Consider the following 26061-nt stretch of genomic DNA (forward strand, 5'->3'; position numbering starts at 1 on the left):
CCAGGACAAGATGGCTTCACAGGCCATTTCTACCAAACATATAAAGAGGATCTGGTGCCCATCCTCCTTAATCTTTTTCAAAAAGAGGGAACACTCCCAAAGACATTCTATGATGCCACCATCACCCTAATCCCAAAACCAGACAAAGATACCACCAAAAAAGAAAACTATTGGCCAATATCTTTGATGAATATAGATGAAAAAATTCTCAACAGAATTTTAGCCAACCGAATCCAACAACATATCAAAAAGATCATACTCCATGACCAGGTAGGGTTCATCCCAGTTTCACAAGGATGGTTCAGCATACGCAAATCAATCAACAACATACGCCACATTGACAAAAGAAAAGTCAAAAACCACATGATCATCTCAATAGATGCAGAAAATATATTTATTTTTAATGGAAAAAATAAAGATCATTATATATAAAAAATAAAATATATTTTAAATATCTCGTACACTCCAAACATAGGTAAGACAAAGATATACGTTACTTCAAAGTACATTCATCCTCTCCTCCATTATGTACAACTTAAGTATTTGCATCTAGATATCCAGGCACCACATGCTCTGATTCTCTCAGACTGGCAAAAAGCTCCTTAGAGCAAACAGGTGCAGAAGAATCAAGCAGTGGCATCTGTGAGTGAATGTCACACACGACCAAGAACATTTTCCAACAGCTGGACACCAGTTTGAAAACCTCAGAGGAATCAAATGAACTTGATATTTATTAGAGACAAATGTCAATGCCAAGTTTCTTCTTAGGAAAAGCAAATAATTGCCTCTACAATTTTCTTCCTTTAAAAGGAAATACTGATAGGATGATTTATATTTATTTATTTTAATACAAAAGTGATTTTTTAAAGATTTCAGGAGTTTTTGGGAGTTCCCCTCATGGCTCAGTGGTTAATGAATCCGACTAGAAACCATGAGGTTGCGGGTTCGATCCCTGGCCTTGCTCAGTGGGTTAACGATCCGGTGTTGCCATGAGCTGTGGTGTAGGTTGCAGATGCGGCTAGAATCCTGCATTGCTGTGGCTCTGGTGTAGGTAGGTGTCTACAGCTCCTATTAGACCCCTAGCCTGGGAACCTCCATTATGCCATGAGAGCAGCCCTAGAAAAGGCAAAAAAAAAAAAAAAAAAAAAAAAAAAAAAGACTTCAGGAATTTTGCCTAAGGAGAAAAATGAAAACCAGCCACACAGAATTTATGTTTAGAGTTTGCATTTACTTGTATATTTGAATCTAAGATTTTAACTACATAAAAGAAGCAACATTTTCTAATTTGACAAAGAGGGATTTTATTGTAAACTTCATAGGAAGGATTACTGCTTTGTTAGCTTTTAGGATTTAAAGCAAAATTACAGTATTAAATCTCAACCTTATAAAACTTTTAATTGTCATCATCTCTTTAGATATTCTATATTCTTGGATTGATATGCTTAAAAGAACGCTTTTTTTTCTTTAAAGAAATCATCAATAATACATTCTGAATGAAATGCGGTTTTAAATATAACTAAAAAGACTCATTATGCTGTCTAAATTTGTATCCTAGGGAATACTTCAAAAAATCTTTCCTGTTTAGTTTGAAAAAAAATGAAACTAGAAAAAATTGCTAAAAGCAGGTATCTGGAGTTTTAAAGAGTTTACGTATGGGGAGGAGTAAATACATTTAAATTAAACAGTTCTAATGTATTCTTTAAAATACAGCTACTTAAAACATATGTTTAAACCTGAAAAAAAAATATTGCAACTTATTCTTGAAGATGTAGTACAATATCAAGGGAAATAATAAAAAAGAAAATGCTTGGAAATAAAAATAAAAGCATTTAATGAAACTTTTCAATAATGCCATTTATTATATCCCATTTGTTCTTCATGTTATTTTAAATTATTGCATTGATATTTGGGTTTGAAAGGGATGCATGAGTAACACAAACATATTATCTAAGCATATGTATTATTGTCAAAGATATGGGTTCATACATAATTGTCATAAATAATACTTGCATGGATTTTTGCAAATTTCTTAACTTTTCTGATTCTTTTTTCTGAGATATGGATATATAAAATTCCCGTATGAGCAGTCTTAAGATTTACAGTGAGGTTATTCATACTGGCCAATACTAAACCTTCAATATTTTTAGGTATTCTATTAGTAATATCTTCCATATTTTATCTTCAATCTAACAAAGCTATTAAACAAATTGATTGTTCCTCATCTGTGTCCATCCAAGTAAACTTACATGTGAATTCCTAAAAGGAACTGTATCATTAGGAATTTATAATGATCTTAATACTTAATTTTATGTCCAAAGCAAGATGATATAAAGAAGTACTCTAAAAAAAAGAAGCCTTTATCCATATACATGGCCCAGTCATCTATTATCACCAAAGATTTAATTGGAAAAAATGCAGTGGAGCCTGCCTCCAAATGCCTTTATCTGATGTTCTAAATGCTAATGTACTATTTCCTTTTCTTAATGTGTATCATTGATATGGTTAGCTATTTTTAGCTCAGTTCTTCCTCTTCTAGTAAGTCAAATATATTAATTTACTTTCTGAAGCTGCATAAAGGAAGAAATAATTATTCTCTACCTCTCTTGTTGACAAGTGTCGTCTTTTTTTTTTTTTTTTTTTTTTTCCAGCTCTCAGAGGGTAAATAAGTCTTTCTACATCAGCAGGAAAAGGTTTTCCTACTCAGGGTCTCTTCACAGGACCTCAGGAAGAGTCTAGGAAATAATGGTCTAGTTTCCTTTGGGTTTTTTTTTTCATGGATAAAAATGTCTTCATTTTATATTCTATTAAACCTACTATAGTTTTATATTATATATAACTTTAAAGCATATAAAGAAAACATTCTGTAGTTTGAAGTAATGAAGAATAACTTTTTCCTATTTTCAATATTGACTATTATTTTTATTCTATGTAATTTTCCCTTGTATTACAGTATATAATGATCCCAAAATTTCTACATCACATTTAAAGTTGATCTATTTATTTACAAATTGTACACTGATACTGAGTCAGAAATTAAACATGGTAACATAAAAATCTAAGATCACATAGAGCTTTTTAATAAAAGGAATAGTGTTTTTCTGCAGTTCTGTAAAATGGCTTTTCATATATATCCTATTAAATTAAAATCAGTGGAAGTTCCCTCTGGCCTAGTGGCGTTGTGATCGCTGTGGCTTGGGTCACTGCTGTGCTATGAGTTCAGTCACTGACCCAGAAACTTCCACATGCCAAGGCTCGGCCAAAAAAAAAATTAGAATCAATGATTTCTTTCTTTCATCCATGCTATAGTCAAAAATATCAGGTAGTGTTTCTCTGTGTACTTCTGCCCATGCTTTGGTAATGCAGTAATGGCAGTTTTATTTCTTGAAATGTTTTTAACTGCTACATATAGTAGCAAAAAGTATTCTAATACCACATTATTTTATTTTGTGTATTAGGACAATACTGAAGAGGCAGTGACTTTAGGATTAATATTAATTAACTAACACCTATAATTAATTATTAATTAATTAATTTGAGACATCAAATCTTTTTCTGAACCAGAGTTCAGATGATAACATTTTTTTAATTAAAATCCTTGGTCTGAGCTTGGACTAAACCTAGGATATTGGAATCATTTATTACTCATGACCTTTATGATGGAGGAGCCCAAAAAACAACCACACACACAGTACCTATAAAAGAATGTCTGTCTTTCTTCCATTAGCAAATATTCAACAAGTGGTACTGTATCCTAATCCTATGACACTAGGAGCTAAGATTATGAAACATCCCTTGTATTTTTCTGTTCTCTCTTTGTAATCTATAAGATCCTAGGATGGATATCCTTTTTTCACATACAAGAATATCTCTAACAGTATCTATATCCACAGTGCTTGAAGCTGTCTGATAACAATCTACACATACTTGTGCTTTCATTACATGACATAATGAGCTAGGTATTTAAATATTTCTTAAATATTGTGCTAGTAGTAAAATCAACATCCTTTATAACTATATGAAATATTCTTTCTCAAATCATTTTAAAAAATATCCTCCTAAATGTGTCATAAAGGCACATTTATTTTATGGATAGGATAGTATTAATCCTATGGCAATGCTTTTAAAACTTCAGCTGGACTTTTTTTTTTTACATAAAATAAGTAATAATAGTATTTCCTTGCTACCAGTAAACTGACTTATTGTGGTAAGAACAATTTTTCATTAACTAGAGCTCATAATATTCAGTGAGTTATTTAACAACATGTATTATTTACTTATGAATGTGGGAATAACATAAGCTAATATGAAGGATATATTAAAGAAGACAAAAGTGACTGCTCTGTCTTAGAATCATTCTAGATACTACTCAATATGCTTCAGTGTTTATATGTAAATAATTAAGAGAAATGGCCTTTATAACAATAATGCAAGTCAGTGACAGATATGAAATCATCAAACAAAAATAAAAATTATTTCGGTGTAGTTTATTTCCCGAGAGTGAAAATACATTTTGCACAAACTTTAAAAATAAAGTTTAAATTTTAAACTGCTTTTTAAAATTCTGAATTAAAGAAAAATTATTTTATGTAAATGTACCCCTTAATTCTCTTACTTATTTTCTATTGCTTTGATTGCAGAGGTGACAGACTATTTGATTATTTTATTCTATTGATATCTTTCTATGTGAGGGATTCTAATTTGACTTCAAAATTTCATTTTTGTATTTATCAAGAAAGTCTCATATAATATGAAACAGAACAATAGATATGAACCTCTTATTCTTTTGTGGGAAGAGTTATACTGGAGTACAGACCATCATTTAGCAAATAACCGTATTTTATTGTTTATAATACATGAGCAGAAAATGTACACCTTGGTATTTAGAAAATAAATGGTAAAGGTTATAAAATAGAGACCTATTTAATGTCATGTTTTAAAGATTTTTAAGTAAACCAATTTAGCTCTTGGATATAGGAGTTTTGTAGTTTGCCCTTGAGCTTCCTAAATTTCCCATGACAAAAAACATATGATTTTAAAATATAAGAAACGTAATCCAAGTAATTTTCCATCTTTTTTTTTTTTTCGCAATTCCCTCTGCAAACCAAAGAATCTAGTATCTCAATCCCATTATTTGTTATAAAATGGCTACTTACGACATAATTTTTAATAATTTAATCTACTGGGTCTTGAAGTTCTAGATTGAGATACTACTTTACTTAATATTTTGATCATGCCCCACTCCAAAGGGCAGTAGTCAAGTTAGCTGTCATAATAGCCAGAAGAAATGCCTCTAATCCAATTGGTCACAGGGCAGCTATCACCAAAACCAATTTCTTTGTAATTAAAAGCTGCTCCGAGGCACTGCAAAAACTTGGAAGTTGCCCATGGATTTGAGGGAAGAAGGGGGATTTTTTTTCATAGACAGCAACCACATTGAAGCAATTTCTGAAGCACACTGATAAGCTTTGCTTTTGAATTTACATTAAAGAGCTCAATAGTTGGTACCTGTGAGAACAGCTCACACTTCTAAACTGACTCATGTCCTGTAGAGATTAAGGACAGAGGGCTCTAGAAGATTAGCATGTCACTTGGTTTAAGTGACACACAATCCATTTTATTGACGTGGACTCCATCCTGCAAAACAAGCACTTTTAGACTGAAACATAATGAAAATTTGGTGTGCCTTTATAGACCAACATATGATACGTTTTTACACATTAGTGCTAGTTAATGTAGGCAGTGTCTGTAAATGAAACCAGCAGTCCTCATTATGGATGGTGTGTAGACACTTGCTTCAGAATACTAATTCAGTGGAACATACCCAAGGAGCTTTACATTACTTTTTAATTTTACCCAAGTCTTGCTATGGTCCAAAGTTATTAAGCTGTATTCATTGAATTCGGCAGGCTATTACTTTGCATTGTTACTATTGCTATTGCATCTCAGCATTCAATTGTGAAGCCAAACAAGCTTTGATTTGATTTCTAATTGTTTGTTTTCAGCAACTTGAACCTGGGTTTGTTGCTTCTGTGTGGAGCCGAAAGAACATCAGTGGGTAGGTAAAGAGTTCTCTCATTTTATACTTTTAATGCCATTCCAACACAAAGTGTGGTCTGGATTCTACCCATTAGGATAGAGCTGTGAACAGAGATGTGAAACATTACTGAATTTAAAATGTGCAACTACATTGGAGAGCTGACATTTTATAACAGTTCTGCTAGCTACCTGAACTACATTATTATGAGGAAATAAACCTGTGCTAACACCTTGGAAAATAATTCTACCATGCTTTCACTTTTGTTTTTTTATCTGCAACATAAAAACACTGCATGTGCTAAGGTTGAAATAGAACAGAAAGCTGGCCTACCATAGCATCATGGAAAGATTTCATTTGAAAAAACATATTACGCAACATGAAAACCATCATTTCCACAAACTGTATCCACTATTTTTAAAACTTTGGAAATACACTTATAGAGACAGAGGGCAAAAAACAAACAAACAAACAAACAAAAAAAAACATGTTGTACCACACTTTATGTTAATTATTTTGAGTTAAATCTGTTTAAGTTAAAACTTAAGTTGCAACAACATATTAAAACTGGGTCAAACATCTGAATTATGATAGTTCATTTTTGAAGTATCAGGGTTTTTTTTTTTTACAATACAATAATTATTTTCTTTTGTTATTTCTCCCTATGAAACATATGCTTTGTTTGTTTGGTTTTTGATGTGTTTCCTTCTTCATTTGTTATATCAAACATGGAAGTCAATCCTTAATACTACTGAGCACCTGAATATTTATAACCAGTTGCCACTAGTCATTACTTCGGTTTAGTTTCATATATTAGAACTAAAGTTCGTCAACAGAGTAAAGGAATCTGGACAGCTGAGAACAAACTAGTTCACTCGAAATAAGCGCTTTGCATTTGAAAGCCTTTCAGTTTAATCCTTTAGCAATAAACTCTGGAGACCACGGGCAGCTACCTTTTTTTATCTTTTTAGGATTTATCCAGATTGAGCTATATATTGGACTGTTTTTTGATGCACTGCCATTTCTATGAATTAATCCCATAACAGTGGATCTTCTTGTTCAGTAGCATAGTATAATCTGAGAGAATGTCATCAGACCACAGAAGAATCTAAGTTTTGCCATAAATTCTATGGGTTACAGGGAAAATGCCACTTAACACCTCTAAGATTCAGTTTTCTTTCTATACAATTAACTTGTTTTGTTATATAACACTTTCTGGTAGTAAAATTCCATCATTTACCCTCACTTTCTGTCTAGAATGAAATCAGAGGTATGTTGAATAAATTAACAACGACAAACTCTTTGGCTGTTCTGGGGAGCACCCTTTAAAGGTATCTAAGCAGTTCACATCGATAATCATATCAACAGTGAATTATTCACTTTGGAGAATGTAAGATCTCACAGCGCAACAGTCTCAAGCATTTTTAGGTCTATCTTTTAGAATATGTTTTCTTGTCTTTTGAAAAAAATGTTACAATGTAGCAAACAGTGCAAGCAGATACTTGCCTAATTCTTTAAGCCCCAGTTTCCTACCTGCAATAAATTGGATATGCATATAATAATATTATCATTGGGTGTTGTAAAGATTTAGTAATACAATGTATTTGGTGCACAGAAGAACTCAATTTGTTTATCTTTTCATCTACTCCCTTACTCTTTCCATTTAAATGTTTTATTTTAATGGAGAATTAGAGAAACAGTCTGGGACCCAAAAACTGGAGTGCTGGTCTTACTTGAGAAACTGAGGGTAGGATGTTCTGAGGAAAGGTGAGATTTTCAGAGAAATAATCAGGGGTTACAATGTTTATCCTCTCATGGCTAGCAGCTATATTCAAGGAAACCATTTGCTGTGTTTGCAAAAAAATTTCTGATCCGGCAACACATTTGTGATACCATCATCCCAGTTGTCTTCTCCCCCAATTACCTCCCTCCCCGGCAAAATAAAAGAAAATTTCCTCAGTATTCACAAGACTTTGCCAAATAATGAGACAGAAAAATGTAGAGAATAGGGACCAGGAAATAATCAAGATGACAACAAACTTTTACCATTATTCCACTAGGTAATGCAATATTCTACACCCGTTAAAAACTGAGATGATAAATGCTGATACAAATGCATGTCCAAGATAACATATTTGAAGCAAAATCTTGCAATGTGCTTTTATATGCACTGAAAATTTATGCAACACTCCTACATAATACATTGGTAACAGGAATAAACTATGAATAGTGATAATGTGGTAGAAAGAAGCTGAAGAGGGAAACATTTACTTTGTCCTTTATATCCTCATAGATATATGTCAGAATTCTAACAGTATTACTTTTACAGTTTCTACAAAGTGGAGAAGACTTTTTATCAACAGGAAAGAATTTTTCTTAACTTTTTATTTGTTTCTTTGGGTGAAGGGTTACTCTTGAAGTGATTGGAGCTAGAATGTGAATTTGGCTTCTGGGAACTTCCCCCCAACCCCAAGATGTGGTTATTAGCAATGGAGCAGGAGAGTTGCTGTGTGAGGTATGAGGGGCAGATTTGTTCTCTACTCTTACAACAGAGAATAAACTCATGGAATAGAAAAAGCAGAATCTGTGAAGATTCAGTAAAATAGAAAAAAAGGGAATTTAGAAGGATGGTAAAACCTCACAAACTAGAATAGCCAACAGATAAGTTGTGAAAACTATGTTTGAATTGTTATTACCCTTCTCTGCCATCACTAAATTTTTATTTAAATATAAGCTGCTTATGGTTTAGGTACTATCTATCATCTGTCTCTCTATATCTCTATCTATGTATCAGTTGACACAACTGAATAAAATTTTTTTCTCTGGGACGACATACCGCAAAATAAAAACAATATATGATTAAGAGATCTGAGGGCAAAATGTACCAAGAAATCATCCACTCTGCTTATAGCAACCTGTTCTTCAACTAGTAGTGTATAAGAGTTTCCATTGTTCAGCATTCTTGCCAACCAGTACTCATTGTGTTGGTAATTTGTATTTTTCTCTGATAACCAAAAATCAGACATTTTTCCACCTGAGCAACTTGAATATCTATTTTTGACAAAATGCTTTGCCTGGTCTTTTATCCATTTTTCTATGGGAATATTTATCTTTTTCTTACTCATTTACATGAACTTTATATTTTCTACATCTGAACCTGTGATTGTTAAATGTGTTTCAGATGTCTTTTTATATTCAGAGGCTTTGAACGTCACTTAAATTTTATGTCTTTTGATGGAGAAATAAACTCAAATTTAATGTATCAGTTTTATCTGTTAAGCCATATGAAATTAATTTTAGTAAAAAAAAAAGGTGAGGTAATTGTTAAATCCTGTGTAAACAATTAATCCATCAATATTTAGTGTATAGTCCATCTAGTCCACTGCTATGCAGTGACATCTCTATTAAAGCCATCTTCTTCAAATATATGAATCTGTTTCTTAGATCTTTATTCTGTTCTTCTGTTTTATTTGCCTTTCTTTGTATCATTTCCATAAAGTTTTAAACATCTATCGATGTTTAATAAGTTGCTACATTTGACACTGGAACGACTTGTTCCTTTTTCTCTCCTTTTAAGAATTCTTTTGTTGTTCTTGGTCTTTTGCTCTTCCCAGTTAATTTTGGAATAATGTTGGTCAAGTGGGAAAAAAAAAAACATATTGCTGTAATTGTAACTAAGATCCTATTAAATCTATGCTTCAATTTAAAGATAGCCATCTTTATAATATTTTGTTTTTACATGTGGCTATGCTGTAACTGTTTTCCCAAGACATTGTAAGTGTCTTTCAATAAAATAGTTTTATTTAATTGGAAAGCTCTTACATTTGTTAGATTTATAATTTTTTTATTCTGGTCTAAATGATATCTTTTAGATCATAATTGTTTCCTGTTGGTAAACAAAATTCATTTGATTTTAGAGTGTTAACCGTGTGTGTGGCAACTAGAATATAGACATTGATACAATCCACTGATTTTATTTAGCTTTCCCCAACTTTACATGTACTGGTTTGTTTGCATGTGTGTGTATTTAATTCTATGTAATTTTATTACACCTGCAAGCTTTTGTATCCACAACTGCAGTTAAAATGCAGAACAATTTCATTACCAGGATGATCCTCCCTGTTACTTTTTTTATAACTACATTCACCTCCCTTCATTGCTTCCTATAATCCCTGGCAATCACCAATATATTCTCCATTTCAGTAATTTAACATTCTAAGCAAGTTGTATAAATTAAATCATACAGTAAGTGACCTTTTAATATTGGTTTTTATTTTTTTATACAATGTAACTCCCTGGAGGTTTTTCCAAGATTTTACATCATGTTTCAGTAATGTTTTCCTTTTTATGGGTGAGTAGCATTCCATAGTATAGACAAACACATTATGTCTGGGTTAATTCCAGTGTTTGACTGTTATGAACAAAGAAACAACAAAAAAAATCTGTGCATAGCTTTTTGAGTCAATAGATATTTCCATTTCTCTGGGTTAAATACTCAAGAATGTAAGTGCTGTGTCATATGGTAATTGCATGTTTAGTTTTATTTAAAATAATAGAAACAGGAGTTCTCCCCGTGGCTCAGTGGTTAATGAATCTGACTAGCATCCATGAGGATGTAGGTTTGATCCCTGGCCTTGCTCAGTGGGTTAAGGATGCTGCATTACTGTGGCTGTGGTGTAGGCCAGCGGCTACAACTCTGATTCAACCCCTAACCTGGGACCCTACATGTGTGGCCCTAAAAAGCAAAAAAAAAATTAAAAAATAAAAATACTTTAAAAATAAATAAATAAATAACATAAAATAATAGGAACAACTAAATTGGTTTTCCAAGTGGCTCTACCATTCCATACTCCCACCAATACTGTATGAAACCCAGTTTCTGTCTAGGTAACTTGGAATAGTTGCTGTTAAATGTTAGCTCTAAGAAAAGTCAGCAGTCATAAATGACTACCCTGAAACTGCCATGCTGTAAAAAAGCCCAAGTGCATGAATGAGTCTTGGGAGAGAGATATCACATGTGAAGAGAGGAAAGCATCAGTGTGCCAGGTCTGTGAGTGAAGAAGTCTCAGGTCCCTGTCATACTAATTCCATATGCATCAGAAATAAACACACAGTCTGTTCTTGAATTCCTGACTCACAAAATTATGGACAAAATTAAATGATGGGGAGTGCCCACTGTGGCAGAGTAGGTTAGGAATGCTACTTCAGCAGCTCGGGTCACTGTGGAGGTGCAGGTTCCATCCCTGACCTGGTGCAATGGGTTAAAGGATCCTGTGTTGCCATGGATGCAGCACAGGTCACAGCTGTGGCTCACATTTAATCCCTGGCCCAAGAACTTCCATATAAAGCAAGTCCAGCCATAAAATTAAAAAATAAAATAATATTGTCATTACATTTGGAGTAAGTTGATGCAAATCGTGGAAAAATATATAAATATTTTAGGAAAAATTATGATTATTTGCAGGGATTGATTCTTGGTGTTGGTATCCCTGGTTTTCCTAAAGCGCTTTTACTTTAGTAAAATGGAAAGAAAAGCATATAAATTCCAATGTAAAAGTGGTAAAACTACGTGAGCACATAATTAATTAAAGAAACATAAAGGACCAATAAGCATGAATATAGTGAATAATAAAATCTCACTATTAATATAGACTGAAACTTTAAAAAATATGATACAAATATATGTATAATATGTGTGCATATTCACAGACATACATATTGAAATTGCTCTATAACATAATTAATTTTTGCAGTGGACTGATTATTTCTTCATTATGTGCTTTTTATTTTATTTTTCTCTAAATATTTCAAAATGTGTAAAACATATTCAGAAACATATCCATACTTATAATAAGTTAAATTATGTATTTTGACATCTAAAAATGCAAGTTTTCTTATAATTTCTAAATGTTAATTTTTAGCCATTGGCAATAATCATTACCAGAATGATAAATTAGTAAATGTTTGAGATTCTTAGGCTGATATCATAAATGGGTTGAATAATATTTTGAGTGAAAAAATAAGTGCTATGAAAATCTATTAGGATTTTTGAAACAGGTAGAATTTCCTCTCATTTTTGCACCATAAGAGAATAAATTTTCTGAAGAAAAAAGTTGTAATCATTTTCCTGATAATAGCATTATGACTTAATTACCTAAAAAATAGCTTTTCATTTAATTCTGAAAAGTCTGGAAGAGTTTATCCTTCTTCCTCTCTCCCCACAGAGAATTCTGTGTACTAGTCTTAGAGTCTTTAATATAGTACTTCTTGTCCCCTCCTTTGTATGTGGGAACAACAAATACAATACAGTTAACATTCAAAAACATCATTATAACCTTCACATATTTTCCTTCAGGTTAATTTTTTGAATTAAAGTTTTTGTAGGTATGTATCATTTAACACTACCTTTATATATGCTATCTGTGACCAATATAGCAGGCTGCAACTTAAAAGAATTAACACAGAAGAGAGAAAACATGTTACCTCGTTAAATTTTGTCTTCCGTCCTTCACCTTAAGAAAAACTTATTAATTCTTTTCCTTCTATTTTCTTTGTTTCTTTTCTTTTCCTCTCCCTCTACTTCTCTTATCCTAATGGTATTATTCTATGTCTACAATACCTAATATGTGGAAAGAGTAAATACTTTTATTTCTTTACATAACTCTTATTAATTAGCACTTATTTTTCCATTATAAAACAAAACAGACAAAACTATCCCTCCACCAAAAACAAAACAAAACAAAACAAAAAAACATTTAGCTCTGTTGGGATATGGTTGAATAGGATGTTTTTCCTTTTTTCTTTCATTCTCTCATGTTGAAAATATTTATTGCATACCTACAATGGATAAGGCACTAAATTAAGCATCAGTTGTATTATGCTGAAGAATAGAAAAATAATTGTATGTCCCAATTTGAGCTTAGATTCCCATAGAGAGAACTGGCTCTAATATTTATTTATATATGAGTAAAATAAATCTAACCAGTGAAAAACCGATCTTTGTCAATTAAAGGTTTCTCAGTGTCTAGAAGGTAGAAACAAGCCAGACGCTTAAGATAACTATCTCTTAGGCTAAACACATAGGATTATATCTTGTACAAGATCCTCAGTAAGTACCTGAAATAGATTCACTATGCTCAGATATTTTTTAAAATATCTGAAGGAAAATATTGTATGGTTTCCTTAATAATCAACACAATTCTTACATAAAAATCTTTCCAGAATGTTGAGTGAAAGCGTTTCAGTGTTATGTGGAATTTTAATATATTATGCAGCCAAAAAGGGCATATGCTTTAACAGCCTAAAGTGTATAGCATATATGTATATAAATAGTACATAAACAGTGTATAAGTGTGTAAATCAAACAACCTGTGTGTTTGTGTCTTTTATTTAAAGGCAGAGTTTTTCTGATAAGAAAAATCTTCAGAAAAATCTACCACACTGGAAAAAAAAAAAGGGTGGGGGGTTCTCAACATAATGTGTTGAGTTTTTACTAAAGTCATGTGACAAAGCAAAAAAGCAAAAAAACCAACAAATTGATACTTCAAAATAGTTTCCTATGTGAAAATGTCTGTTCTGTTACTTTGATTGCATTGCTGTTGTCATTGCTGTAACTCTTTAGAAACCCTCATTTTAAATCCCCTTGGCTAACATCTATCTAGTATTTAAAATGCCTAATCAGTGTTCTAAATGCTGTCCTAATATAAATTCATTCAATTTATAGTAGAATCCTGTGATTGAGATGCTATTATAATCCATACTTAATAGAAGAGACCAAGTCACAGAGAGAATCATACCTGGTCAAGGACTTCTAGCTTTTAAGTGTCAGAGCTGGGATGTGCTTTGTGATGTCTAGCTCCAGGCTCTGGATATTTAATTATGACGCTATTATGTTTTTTTACACAAACTTAGGTTACATTTTAAATATATTATCACTGGCAACATTTTTTTTGAGGATGCTTTTGCTACTTGGAAAGAACCAAATGTAATTTAAAATTACATCTGATGAAAAACATGGATATTTATGCTTGGCAATAACTTAGGCTTTTAAAAACTCAATTTTGAGGAATGAGATGGATTTTTATACAGCCTGTAAACAGCTCTTACAACAAATCTAAAAAAAGCAAAGTCCAAAATAGTATTTAAGGATGTCGTTATACAGAAAACTATTTTACAGAATAACAAATTATTGCTAAAGTTAAAACCCCCACTTAAACATACAGTCTAAGTTCACTCTTTGTATACTTCTGTCTAACACAGTGCCTACAACATTTTTAGTTTTGAGTGTTTGTTTAATGAATTGCTTGTATATATTCTGCTAAGAAAATTTCCTTAGCAAATTGTATTGTGAGAAAATATATAACTTGAAGATCTTTATATAATATCAGCATACAAAAAAGTAATATGTTAATTTTCCATATTTGAACATTACAATAATAAAAGCATGTTACATGCCTAACCAAGTCACTCATTGTAAAAATTATCCCTGAATAAGAAATATGAAATAGTGAGATTGGTTCAGTTAAAGTTCCTTCTGTAATTAAAAAAAAAAAAAAAGTGGCACACTCAAATACAGTAATTTAGGATACTTTAATAAAGAGGTTATTTACATAGGTTTAGACAAGGTTAAAAGTAAAAAGCTTCTGAATTACAGTGAGAAACCCTCATCATCCCAGGCCACTTACAGTAAGAGAAGGAAGGAATTACTTGATCTAATCAAAACATCTGCAGTTTTAACTGCAGGAGGAGGCCACTTAGCAAGAGTTGCAGCCTGGAATGCAGTCTCTGCTAACTTAAAGTCTGGATAAAAGTGCTGAACTGGGAAAATAAATAGCTTAATGGCTCTTCCTCCCCTCTACCTTTTATTTCCTGTTGGTGTTTTCCACTGGCTAAACTCAAGTTTTGAAGTCAGAGAGTAAGGGAATTCTGTTGATTCTATAGATAGAGATTCACATACTAGTTGGAAAAGGTGGACTTGACAGAACAGGTCCCCGAATTTGGGTTAGATGTAACCTTTTTCTATGCTTTGAAGGTATTGCCTTAGAGTTGCATTCAATCCATGTTCTGTCATGAGATAAGTTTGATGCCGTAAGTCATTCCTATGAAACAGGACTATTTCCACGTTACCCTGATAGAACAAGAAAAAGCAGTCTACATTTTCCCTTCTGATTCATTTCCTTTAATTCTCTCTTGTATCTACTCCAGGCAGAAATTGCTCCCACTACTCTTTTGAAATTGGCCCTGTCCATGTTCATAGTTATTGTCCACATTGCTAAATTCACTGTCAGTCTTTAGTATTTCACCTAGCTAATTGATCACTTTGCTTACAGAGCACCAGTCCATGTCACACCCTTTTTATCTAAGTTGTAAAAATTATGGACATACAGCTGTTCATTGTATTTGCTTATCATCCTTAATGTCTACAGAATATGTAGCAATATTATCTCTTTCATTCTTGATACTGATATTGTATATCCTATTTCTTCATTTCATGACCAGTCTAAAGTTTTCTTTTATTTTATAAAAATTATTTTCAAAGGAGCAACTTTGGGTTTCATTGATTTATTTTATGCTGTTTTGCTATTTTCAATTTCATAGATTTCTGCTCATATCCTCTTTATTTCCTTTTTTGCTTTTTGCTGGAAAAAGTCTTAAGGTGAAAACTTATACCAGAGATAAACAAACTATGCCCAAATTTAGAGTGCTGCCTGTTTTGTGTGTGTGTGTGTGTGTCTATAAAATATTATTGAACCTTGAACATATGCTAATTTATTTATGTATTACGTGTATCCACTTTTGTAATAGATCGGGCAATTCTTTTTAAAAGAATTGTAATTTTTTATGTCCTATTAAAAGTTGGTTAGATTCTATCTCTGAACTTCCCTCCCACTGCAGATGGAAACAGTTTAATTCTTCACTCAGTTCTTTAGCTTCCAGTTGATGATTTTATTTAAGGCCCACTAGGGTCTTCCCAATGTATGTGTAGTAGGCATGCCTGTATTGGGTATAGTATTTAATGTAGATTTATGGGTTTAATCCCTTTGAGGTACCCTCTCTTAGAGGGTTCTCCCTCTATCTTCCTATCTGATATTCCAGCTCTAAAATCTGTCTTCTGGCACTTAATGCCAATAAGCCTCTGTTTTTGTGCTCTATAAACTGTGTGCAGAGTGAGGAATGCCTTCGCAGAGAGCCATAAACTCAAAATATTATCCTTGTACTTTCTATCCATCAAGAATAAAACCCTCCTAGTTCTTCCATGTTGTCATCACTCTCCATGCTTTCAAATGCTTTTAAAAAGTAATATGCTCACATTCTATGTCTGTGGGAGGGTTAGTTCAATCAGGATACCCTGCCATGACCAGAAGGGAGAATTACGTCCCCTACAGTTTTTTGTACTTATTTTCGATATTCTCTGTGGAGGGTAGTATAAATTATGCACATATTACTCCATCTTCAAAGAAATGTGTGGTACTCAGTCTAAAGCAATATTTTCCAACCTTAATCTACTATGGAATCCCACTTCGAGAGATTCTATTTCAGAATATTTCAAAAATATTTCTGATAGACTGCTTAATAAACCTAAAACTCAATTGATTTATATAGAAGTCCAACAGTGTTGAATTTACTGGAACTTAAAATAAGAATATAATCTTAGTAAAAATGTACTCTTTTTCTCTCTTAATAGGGTAAAACATGAACAGTTTTCCTGGGAGAAAGATTCCTGATCCCAAACTCACAAAGCCTCCAGTTGTCTTAGTAATGGGATGAAAGTAAAAGTAGGAAGGGATTATGAAAATTTCAAAATTGAAGAATGATTTACAGTAAATATATCTAAGTTGGATCCTCTTTTCAACTAGATAAATGTCATCATTTCTTTAGAGTTCAGATAAATGTTATATTTTTGTAGTCCCAGTTTTTTTTTTTAAATAAATTTTTATTGGAGTATAGTTGTCTCAGAAAGTTGTGTTAGTTTCAGGTAAACAGCAACTTAATCAGTTATACATATACATATATTTGTTATTTTTCAGATTCTTTTCCCATGTAGATTATTGCACAGTACTAACTAGATTACCCTGTGCTATACAATAAGTCCATGTTACCCATCTGTTTTATAAATAGTAATGTGTATATGTCAATCCCAACCCCCTAGTTTATTTTTAAATATAGCATGATCTTAAATCAGGCCAAGATACAAAAAGACAGAGAATTGGGAGTCCTGGTACTCATAATGTTTCTAGTCACTTAAAATATTCTGAATGGTAATTATTTTAACTTCTGCTATGTAGATGTTAAAACTGTGGATCAGAGAATTTGAACAGTTAGCCTAAAATAACAGAGATATTCAGAAACAACACTGGAGTAAATTCATCTTTGTAATTCCTTAGGCCTAGTTGTTTCCAATCTAGCATGATATTTTTTACTGTCTTTCTTCCTGCACCTGACTTTGCTATTCTACTTTTATATTTTTCATATATGGTATCATACCTGAGAAAAATAATTGAACTCTTTTTCTCTCTCGCCTGCCCTCACTCTTGCTCTTCTCTCTCTTTCTTTCCAATCAAATTCCAAATCCGAATTATTCCCCTCAAAACTTGCCCTGGATCGTATTTTTCCCTAGACTCACTATCATTTTTCATGTGGAGGATTAAAACAGCCTTGATGTTATATTTCCATCTTATATTTCCATTTTATAGTCTCTTGGCATAATCTCAAAAAAAAAAAAAAAAAGCAGAAACAATGAAATCATTTTTTTCTCTCCTATTTAAGTATTTTGACTAATTCTCTATTCATACATGATAGGGTCCAAAGTCATTGAAATGGCATTAAATTTCCTTCAAAATCCACTTCCACTTCTTGTTTATATTATCTTCTGTTTCTTCCCCTCAGAACCCTTTCTTCCCACTAACCACTTTAAATTTCTGACTAATCTGAAATAGACAGGTACTCTCATTGCTGAATGAATGCCATATTTAGGTTGTTCTTTAAGATTATAATGTTTTTTTCTTCTTTCACTGATCTGATCCAATTTCAGCACTTGCCTAAAGTCCATTTATTTTCTGTGATTCTGTGATGTTTTTAACCCTGATTTTTTCAGATATTAATAATGGGAATAATTATACCTTTAGAATTTCTACTCATATTGTCTCTAATTTCCATGTTAAATGACCATCCTGAAATTTGCATATCTGTCCTTTCTCAGTTTTCTCATTCATTTCTATCAGAAGGAGGTGAATAACTTAACTGAATAATTAATTTAGTAGGAATAAAGTAGGCAAATTGGAGCGCCATTCTCTGTTTTTGTGAACTGTCTGTCTATAAGAAATAAGAAGTCTGCTCTGTTCCTTTTGTTACCGAACCTGGATTTGGGCCTTCATATAATGTACAGGAAAGCCAATCCATTGACACTGGCTTGTTGTAAAAGTACAGCATTTATTGCAGGGTGTCAAGCTTATGTGCAAAAGACTCAAACTCCCCTTGGCTTTCAGAGAAGGATGTTAAAGGCAGTGTGAGGAAGGAGCTGCAGGATGCATGATCCACTTCTCCTCAATTCTCAGATGGTAGTTGACATCATGGTAAAGTTTAAAGCACCATCAACATTCTGGTTTCAACCCCTCCGGGGTCTTTGTGCTTCTGCTCAGCACTTTTCTTCTGGTGGAGCCTGCTTCCTGTAAAAACAACTTAAGAATGTGTGTCAGACTTTTATCTATATCTTTCAGGGAACTAGGGGTTCAGTGACTCTGGTATGTGGCTGATTTATAGTCTAAATTGTTACCAGTTTCCTGGCCCAATAGTTTTTCTTTGTTTCCACATCTTTACATTTCCTAACCATTAAATGTTAAGCCATGCTTTAGAGACTCAGGAAAGGGCTGGGGGAATTTTACTTCAAAGGACAGGGAACACAGGTGCTCATATATGTATGGTTTCACTTTCTGCTGTAAGTTTCGTAAGAAAACTCTCCAAATAGGAAGAGCTGCATATATACAGCCCTGCCTGTGATATGTGCAAAAAATTAATGAACAGAAACCTCAATTCAGTAGAGTGGGGAGAACAGAAAGGGTAACTCTTGTGCCCTAAAGGATAGCAGAGCCCTACAGGAAGAACGATACCTCTTCTTTCCTGGCATGGACTCAGCCAATGAAAATCCATGGACTCTTTGTTTACTATAACCCTCCCAACTTCTTTTTACCCTATAGAAAGAGTTCTCCTTCCTTTGCCTTGTAGGGACTTATATGTGACGAGTCATGTTTGTAGACCTTAATTTGCAATTCTCTGCTCATCTCAGGTAAAACCATCTTTGCTGGGAAAATACATAGCAGCCTTCTTAATTTAAGTCAATATGTGGATTTTAAGACTGTTTCATTCTGCAAATCAGTATTAGGAAGCCGCTCACAATAGAAGCCACATTCTCCAGCAGCAGCTTTACCACTAACAGAGCTATCACTTTCTTCTTCAACTGCTTCCTTCTGCCTCTTTTAATTGGAGAAGTTGTGTTAAGTCTTGGATTTTTTAAACCTCTAAAGTTGTCCAGTATCCACTAGTACCTCCTACTGCTTTGGCCTTGTACGTTATTTTATTTAATCTCCAAAACAGTTCTAGGTGGTAGGCATTGTTATTAATATTCTCACTCTAGAGAAAATGAAACTAAGGTTTAGAAGTACTAAGTAATTCGCTCAAAATTTCTCATCAAGTAAGTGGTAGATGGATGATTGAAACTCAGATCTGACTCTGTGAGTACTCTTCACTTCTACCTTCTTCTGTTCCTAATTTATTTCTTCCTTGGTGCTTCTGGCGGTGGGGGATAATATTGATATGTGCGTACTAATGGATAATGTGCTTATTTTCAGGCTTGTCTGTTAATAATTTTATTCTCTGCCACAACACAGCGAGTTTGAGGGAATATATAGAATCCTAGGAAGTACAGAGTCGTGTTTAAAGTCAATTCAGCTCTGGAATCAACCTGCATAGCTTAAAGTCTGCTTTATACCACTTCTAATTGTGTGGCCGTGGACAAGTCACTTAACTAAGTATTTTAGTTCCCATGTGTGTAAAGGAACAGGCTCCCAAAACAGTGCTTGACATAAAGCAAAAGCAAAAAGTTAATCACCATGGTACATGTTCTGTTGTGTGTAGGTATATGGTTTATGAATTGTTGAGTGTATGAATGAATTAATGGGATGTCCAGAAAGTGTCAAAAGTGGTGTGTTCACACATTTACTAGGTTATGCTCTATTAAGCAACTTAATTCAATGCAGAGACTTGCAATAAAATGCATTTATTCCAGAGAACCTATCTTTTAAAAAAAATTAGTAACCTCCTCTTCTGTTTTTAGTCTCAACTGATACTAGGAGTTCAGTCTTGATACCTGTATATTATTGTAATGTTTCATTATCTCAAAGTATATCATCTGTTTTTATTCCCTGTCATTATCACTCATACTATAAACGCAAATTTAGTGCATTGGTACTATTTACAAAATTCAAACAACACTCAACTGTAACAGATGGTCAAATGCGGAAGCCTGGAGACATTTCTTAAGTGGTTGCTAAAGTGCTATGAAAATCGTTGATAGGATTACCACAGACAAAAAGCTTCTGTGATCACATATTGAGGTAGAAAATATTTAAATAGTATGTAACTCTTAAATGTTTTTGAAAAAGTCAATACAAAATTACTTTTGCTAATGTATATTCCATAGAAATCTAAATTAAATCTGAAAACACAATGGATTGTTATAAAAGCTTATGACAATTTACAGTTTCTCTTCTTTTTAGACAAACTTTCCTCTTGTTGCTCTCCCTTGTGAATTTTGTAAAACAAAGATAACAAATCTCAAATTAATACTAAATTTCACTGATGTCTTACTTCTATCCCACCAATGTTGCAATCTAGACTAAAATAGATATAGGCTCTAAGAATGACAAAGTAGATTGATCCTAGTTTTAATCTAATTCTTCTATCTTTACCTTGATTAAATTTGAATTTTTAATAACTTCTGCTTGACATAAGAAAATGAACATTTTTGCATTAAAATGTTCTATGTTATCCAAACTTGATCCGTTAAGCACACACTTCAAAAAAGCAACAAAAGTGAATGTACTTGGGCATATCATCTTCAATTACCTGAGGGAAACCTAGAGGAACTGATATTAGAATATCATCACTTTGTCAGTGATTTGTACCTTTGTTGGCACTCCCTTTCAGATCCTCCATAGGTCGTTGTATTATGCTAATCACAGTGTCTTTACATTCCTGCCATGAAACCTATGACATATCAGCTAGAAGATTTGCAGTAGCTCAGACAGACTGAGAGTTCCAGTTCTATCCAAGGAAACCATTACTATGTAAATCACAATCTTAAGTCTTCATTTATCGAGTGTGGAGAGCAAGTGTTTACTATTATTCTTTTAACCACTGCCACACTATTCATAGACCACACATTAAATCCTCACTAGGTGCAAAGTACTGTGCTAAATGCTTAATTTTTATTATTGAATCATTTTGCTTAGGGAAAAGAATTAATGCTTATCTTAAGAGAAAATGAAGAACTAACTTTCTTGTTCTCATCCTCAATGTTTAGTCCAAACCTTAGAGTAAACAATTCCCTTTTAATTTAATAATTTTTTTATTTTGTTTATTTTCAAACTTACAAAATAACACAAGAATAGTACAAGAAGCTCCCAGATGCCTTTCATCCAGATTCACACACTTTGTGTAATTCTCACACTTTGCAACAATAATTTATTTTGTCTTTGACTCAATAAATCTATTTGTACATACACATATGATTTTGTTCTGAACTATTTGGAACTAAGTTGAAATATTATACTCCATTACATCTCACTGTTTCACATGTGTTTTCTAAGAACAAGCACATTCTCATATATAAGATACAATACAACTCTCAAAGCCCACAAATGTAAAGCCATTACACTGTTATTATCTAATCTGCAGTGCATATTCTCAAAATATCCCCCCACACACATTACTAATTAATTATAGTGGGGAAAGAATAACTTGACAGTGGAGACACCTGACATATATCACACTAAATAAGTAATTAAAATTAACATCGTTAGTATTGCAACAATTTGTGCACAGGTCTGACATTTGGTACTTTCCTACCAAAAATGCAGTCTGAATCTAAATATGAGAATAATCAAACAAATTCAAATTGAGAGGCATTCTGCTAAATAATTTGCTGTATCTAACATGTCAAAGTTTAGAAGACAAAGAATAGGTGACAAACTGTTCCAAATTAAGTATTTCCCTTTAATTAAGTGGTAATTCTAAGTACAAATATGATACCCCAGCTTTACTCTTTATTTATCGATGTGTTATTGGCTGCCTCCTCCTCTTATTTTTTACTTTGACACACTTTGTTATTCTTATTTTTAAATAGTTATTTTAATTTAGTTTAAATACAATTATTTTACATCCATGTCTTGATTTAAATAAATGTTCAAGAAAATTGATCCTCTAATGTAAAGGAAGAGAACATTTGGATAATTAATTGCCTTTCTTTCTATCTGTGTATCATTGTATTATTTTCTTTCTACCTTTTAAATTTAGGGTCACAACATTTATATTCTGTTCTTTAGCTATAATTATGCTTTTCAGGGTTTTCTATTATATTACTTCTAAAAATTAAACATTGATAAGTAGCATTTACACTATTATGATTTTATAAATATTATTCATTATAAAAACTAATTAATATAGTTGGAGCAACTACCATTTTCTTTCTTCTGAAAATTTCTCCAAAATTTTGTATTTTCTTATTTTTCTGTTTCATAGTTTTATTAATTTATTTACTTGTTTCTTCTATATGTATTTTCTATGAATTTAGTGTAATTTTTAAGAGTGTAGTTGTTATATGTAATGAGTCTGCTGGTTTGAAAGAGAATTTCTCATTTATATACATTGGTTAGTTTTCTCAAAAACTCAGTGATTCAGGTGTAAAAAAGTAGAAACTTAGACTGTCATATTACTTATATAATATTTCCTGTTTTTTCTTTATAATTCTAGTACTCTCATCAGTTATACCCTGGTTGTTAAGAAATAAGATGATTATGTAATCGGAAATGAATTCATTTAATCTGGTTTTTACCAGATACACACACACACACACACACACACACACATACACACACATATATATAAAATTCAAAAACCTACAAGATATCTAATTTGTCAAGATATTTGTTGCTAAATTCTTGGCATTAGGTCTAATGTTTCTAACAAAGTCTTTAGATTTTGTCAACTTTTTTTTGTTATCTGATATAGACATTTACTATATCTCTGTTACTTCCCTCAACTTGTTTTCATCAATTCCTAAAGTCTTTAACATTTTCTCACAGAAGAGAGAACCAGAGAGTAAGAAAGTTAAAGAGTGAGAGGGCAATGGAGGGAAAGAATAAGAAAAAGCTGGGTGAATAGATAGGTAGATAGTTACTAGACATGGATCTGTGTGTCCAGTGGTCACCACATCTTCACCACACTTCTAAACTTCAATATGGCTTTATTTATCTATTCATTTTTAACTATTTTATTTTATTTTTATTTTTGGCCGCCCCTGTGGTATGACAAAATTCATGGGCCCAGGGAATGAACCCCAGCCCCAGGAGTGACAATGCCAAATCCTTTACTGCTAGACCACCAGGGAACTCCTCAGTATGGGTTTAATGTGAGAGCTGGTGGCACCCTCCAAGAGTCTGGTAGAGATCTGTTGGGATTTTGATTTAATCTCACACAGAGATGGAGACCTACCTGTCTTTTGAAGGCATCAGGGTCTTCATTTGTCTGTGAGTCATTGCCCCTTGTTAGAAGCAGGAAGCTGTTATTGGATGAAAGTATGAATATGCTCGGTGGTGGGGGTGGGGGAGGACACTGAGTAGCAGGGGATCGTCTCAGGCAGTTATTTAGCATTGTCTCTATTTGCTGGGTTATGATGGAGCACTGGCTTTCTGTTAGATTTCACAAGTATAAGCCTCCCAGGAGGAGGAATGCATGAGACAGGAAGACTAGCTTTTCTTCTTCCCACTGCCTCACCGTGAGGTCCCAGTGATAACAATCAGGATGCAGCCTTGTACTGCATTTTTACACCCAGAATCAGCCTGATCATGTCCTTTCAGTTTTGAATGGATGTAAAAGAATTACATTTAAACAAATAACAGTATCCATAAAAAGAAACAAAAACAACAAAATGGGAAGGAGGCAAGATGGCAGAAGAGGAGGGGGACATGCAGGTTAAATGACTCACACAGAACAGCAACAGCAATTGCTGGCAAAAGAACCTAAACTCCAATAACGGCAAGAATCTCGTGACATTACTAGGTAAAACAAGAGAAAAGAGGAGAGTGAGAAAAGGTGAATCCCAACTGGGTGGGCACTCCCGAAAGGGAACTGTGGAAGAGAAAGGGATCCCACACCCTGGAAAGTCACCGACTTAACGAAAGATCAGCTGAACCTGAGGAATCTCCAGATGCAGAGAAGAGTGCAGCAGTAAGTTGGAGTTCTGAAAATCAGAGCGAGAACCGAACAGATCATCTGAACTACTGGCACAGTCACCAAAAATTGAGATGCTTGGGTGGGGGTGGGAACCGAGATCTCAGCTCGGGAGGTTAGTCCCTGGGAAAGGGCTGGGGTGGGTGGAGCGGAGACTGCTTGGGAGATCTAGGAACTGGTCTGTAAAGTTTGAAGGGACAGAGACTGCCTGGGAGACTAGAAAGCAGAGCATTGTGGGAGGAGGGAGCAATACACTAAGGGCAGGGAAGTGGAAAGCCACATCAGCAGGAACCTGGGAGAAGAGCTGGGTCTGCACCAGTGTTGGGGAGAGGAGAGAAGAAGGGGTGGACCACCATAGAATACTCCCCAGGACACAGAAGGCTCCCTGGCCCGCCAGTTATCAGAAAGCTGTGCTTCCCAGTGTATCCCCCCATCCCACCCCTTGCACATACACAGGACCTGGGGCTGCCTGCCATCCGGGAGGGCTGGCCTCAACAATTGCTGGAAGCCTTCCACCGCAGGGGCTATCCCCGCCCTGGTCTGCTTGCCCTCTGGAGGGGCTACACCCCTCGGAGTAGCACCAAACACTGCCAGCCCCCAGGAAAAGGCCTGCAGGCTAGAAAAGCTAGAACAAGCTTGGCCGGGCCATGAAAAGCTCTGCCTACATTCTCAGGCAGTCTTTCCGAGTTGAGGTGCCCTGAGGAAGAGCCTCTTGGGTTTGCAGCAGCCCAGCTAGCCACTCCAGCCCTCGAGGGGTGCTGCACTCCCGTGGAACAGCTGTCCAGCACCGCCAGCCCCCTGCAAGGACTCCCACAGCCCAGAAAAGCTAGAACAAGCTTGGCTGGACCATGAAAAGATCTGCCTACATTCTCAGGCAGTTCTTCTGAGTTGGGCTGCCCTGAGGAAGAGCCTCTTGGGTTCTCAGTGGCCCAGATAGCTTCTACAGCCCTCAGGGGGTGCTGCACTCAGGTGGAACAGCTGCCCAGAACCGCCAGCCCCCTGCAAGAGCCCCACAGCCCAAAAACACCAAAGCAAGCTCTGCCTGGCCAAGTGAAATCTGCTTCCATGGCGGTGCAGACTTTCCAGTCCTGTCTGCCCTCAGGAAGACCTTCTTTGCTTCAGAGTGACCCTGTCAGCCCCGCCCACCCTCTGGAAAAGCCACACTGCCTCAAAGAAGACTGACCAACAACACCAGCCCTCAGGAAACATTCCACGGCAGTGACAAGGCAAACACTGCCCGATCACAGAGAGTACAACTCCCTCAGGAGAAAGAAAACAACAAACAAGATGAAGAAGCTGAGAAACCACCCCCAGTTAAACCAACAGGAGAACTCACCTAAAACAGTCAACAATGAAACAGATCTCTGCAATCTGACAGACCAGGAGTTCAAAAGAGAAATAGTGAAAATACTGAAAGAATTAAGAGAAGATATGAACAGTAATGCAGACACCCTCAGAAAGGACCTAAAAAATATAAGGAGGAGCCAAGAAAAACTAGAAAATTCATTTGCAGAGATACAGAC

At 34.2% G+C, this 26061-nt stretch overlaps 1 long non-coding RNA gene across 2 annotated transcripts in view; it reads left to right on the forward strand.

The window, feature by feature from the left end:
* LOC110262158 (uncharacterized) overlaps positions 1-26061 on the forward strand; it is a 439288-nt gene that overhangs the window by 205950 nt on the left and 207277 nt on the right. Inside the window, exon 3 of one of the 2 annotated variants that reach the window (XR_014812985.1) lies at positions 6003-6055. This is a non-coding gene — a long non-coding RNA (uncharacterized LOC110262158). Of the gene's footprint in view, positions 1-6002; positions 10818-26061 lie in introns of those variants that run through there. The other variant, XR_014812984.1, reaches the window with a different exon arrangement.

The sequence above is a fragment of the Sus scrofa genome, chromosome 8, assembly GCF_054392235.1.
Source record: "Sus scrofa isolate SSC_HxYL_T2T_F1_AM1 chromosome 8, Sscrofa_HxYL_maternal_Yorkshire_Landrace_v2.0, whole genome shotgun sequence".
Lineage (NCBI taxonomy): Eukaryota > Metazoa > Chordata > Mammalia > Artiodactyla > Suidae > Sus > Sus scrofa.